Source organism: Mauremys mutica, chromosome 20 (genome assembly GCF_020497125.1).
Source record: "Mauremys mutica isolate MM-2020 ecotype Southern chromosome 20, ASM2049712v1, whole genome shotgun sequence".
In the NCBI taxonomy this organism is placed as follows: Eukaryota; Metazoa; Chordata; order Testudines; family Geoemydidae; genus Mauremys; species Mauremys mutica.
The window spans coordinates 390,191-393,217 of NC_059091.1; positions in this window are offsets into that span (position 1 = coordinate 390,191).

Below are 3,027 nucleotides of genomic sequence, written 5' to 3' on the forward strand. Positions count from 1 at the left end.
GAGGAGTGCAGGGCAGTGGGTTAGAGCAGGGTGGGCTGCCCTTTGGGAGGGGAGTTGGGTTTAGTGGTTAGTGGATGATCAGGACTCCTGGGTTCTATTCCCAATGCTGGGAGGGGAGTGGGAGCAGCGGGTTAGTGCAGGGAGTCAGGACCCCTGGGTTCTATTCCCGGAGCCGGGAGGGAAGTGGGGGCAGTGGGTTAGCACAGGGAGTCAGGACTCCTGGGTTCTATTCCCGATGCCAGGAGGGAAGTGGGGGCAGTGGGTTAGCACAGGGAGTCAGGACTCCTGGGTTCTATTCCCAGTGCCTTTTGTTGTACTTAGGTCACACTCAAGTGACATTTGAAAACTTTTCTCAATGAGTGAGAGGGCTAGAAATGTACTTTCCCCCACATTCACGTGACTCTGGGAGCTGGGGCTTTAAGAAAAAACAGCAGATCTTGCCAGAGTTTGCAACACTGGAAAAATCCCATTTCTGCATGTGTCAGAGGATCTAATGTGGGGGTTCTTATCCCAGATTTCACACCCCTCCCACCCCACCCTAGATCCCAGCTAAAAGGGGCTAGGGTGTCCTTCAGAGAGGGATTCTACATGCTACGTTGAAGGTTAAGGATCCCTCGTCTGCCGTCTTGTCAGCACTGGGAGTGCAGCCACTTGTGCCAACCCCTCTACACCACGACAGCCTGACGTGCCCCATTGCAGCTCACCTGGTTTGACACACAGGACTCCTGGGTTCCAGTCTCGACACCAGGGCTCCCGGCTAAGTTGCATCAGAGCAAACTGTGATAGAGCATCGTAAACTGTGTCCGCATGAGGGGACCATAACGGTCCAGCTATAGCTTTGGATCCAGCCCCGGGTGCACCAGACCTCAGGACCCAGTGAACTCAACACAGGCTGGGGCTCCATTTAAGTCAATCGGGCCTGTGTGGACTGGGGCCTGCATATTGCCCTGTAAATGGCTCGAACCCCGGAGTCCTGACTCTCTTACCTCACAGCTAGACCCTGCTCCTCACCCGAGCTGGGGAGAGAACCCTGGAGTCCTGACTCCCAGCCCCCGCTCCTCCGCCATGCTCTAACCACTAGACACCACTCTCCTTCCAGAGCTGGAAATAAAACGCAGGAGTCCTGATTCTCCGTCTCCCTGCTCTAACCAGGAGACACCACCCCAGCTCCTCGGCTCTAACCACCGTCTCCCCGCCCAGAGCTGGGGAGAGAACCCAGGAGTCCTGACTCCCAGCTCCCCCTGCTCTAACCACTAGGCAACAAATAATCCAGGAAATTAATTTGCTGTCTAGGCACAGAAAGTGAAACTGACCGGGCTAGGTTCCCAAGCAGAAGTAGGTATAAAAGGTAGCGTCCCTTTAAATTAACCCCGAGTTGCCTGCAGGATTGTTTGTGGGGGCCCTACCCGGGGCCTAGGGACTGAGCTGTGGGGGGCTAAGCTACGGTGAGGGGAACGCCTCTGTTCCCACATGCTCTGAGCAGGATCGGGCTCCCATACACTGTACAGTCAGCTCGCCCCAGATGTCCGTCCAGAGCTGCATTTCATACCAGCCGCCCGCTGACCTGCAGACGGGGAAGGGAGGGCTGTACGCCCGCCTCCTGGTGGAGAGAATGGCACAGCTCCGCCCTCGAGTCAGTGCCGCTTTCAATGTGTTTCGAGGCCGTACGGCCTAGTGGCTAGAGCATCCGACGGGGACTCAGGAGGCCTGGCTTGGATTCCTGACTCTGCCCCTGGCCCGCTGGAGGATTTGGGCATCCACCACTCTGTGCCTCAGTTTCCCCACCTGTCAGGCATGGGTGATGATACTGACCTGCCGTCCTTTGAGAGCTACGGAGGGAAAGAGCTAGGTGGTGTTATTCACCGGCACGACGAGCGACGGAACCCCCTGCGCCCCTTCCCACCCCACCTGGGGGCTGATCCCAGTGGAGACCCACTCGTTTTCACCTGGATGTAGTGGGGCGCAGTCAGCCTCGGAGGAGGGTGGGGTCCAGGGCTGACCCTGCCTCGCTACATGGAGGTAAAAATTACCTGCTGCCTTCTCTCCACGAGAGAGAAGTGAGCGAGGGGTCATTGGGGTCAGCATTGCTCGGAGGAGTGAGCCCCCCTGCAGAGCCCCCCACTCCATTCCCTGCAGCACAGCGACCCTAGTTCCCCCCCCCCCCCCGGGGCATTGCCGTCAGCACTGATTGAGAGGGGAGAGCGCCTCCTACTGAGTCCCACACACTGTTTCCTCCAGCACAGCGCCCCCTAGTGCTGGGAAACCGCAGTCAGCACTAAGGGGGAAAGAACCCCCTACTGACCCACCCCCACCCTGCAGCACAGCGCCCCCTAGTGCTGGGACACCAGAGTCATCACTGGGGGTAAAGAACCCCTTACTGACCCACCCCCACCCTGCAGCACAGCGCCCCCTAGTGCTGGGACACCAGAGTCATCACTGGGGGTAAAGAACCCCTTACTGACCCACCCCCACCCTGCAGCACAGCGCCCCCTAGTGCTGGGACACCAGAGTCAGCACTAGGGGGTAAAGAACCCCTTACTGACCCACCCCCACCCTGCAGCACAGTGCCCCCTAGCGCCATGCCGGGGCATTGGGGTCTGCACTGACTGCCAGAGGAGACCACCCTCCACTGAGTTCCCCACCCCACTCCCAGGAGCACAGCGCCCCCTAGCGCCAGCATTGACTAGAGTGGCGAGTGCCCCCTGCAATGCCCCGGCCTGCTCAGCACGTGGGATCTGCTGCGATCTGCGGCCGGGGCTCCGAAGAGCAGGGCGACGGATCAGAGACGCCTCCGCCAATGAGGGCAAAACCGGACCTCCCGGCCTCCCCATCAGGCGGCACCCTCCCCCCAGCCGCCCCAGCCTGCCGGGCCCCCATTGGGTGTCACGGTGCTCAGACTTCCTCTAACGAAAAGCCACACAGGAAGCTCTGAAGCAACAAGAGAGCAATTTTTTCATAGTTTTGTAGATGCACCGTAAAAAAAAAAAAAAGGAGAGAGAGGGGTTTTTTTTTGTTTTTTTTTTAATA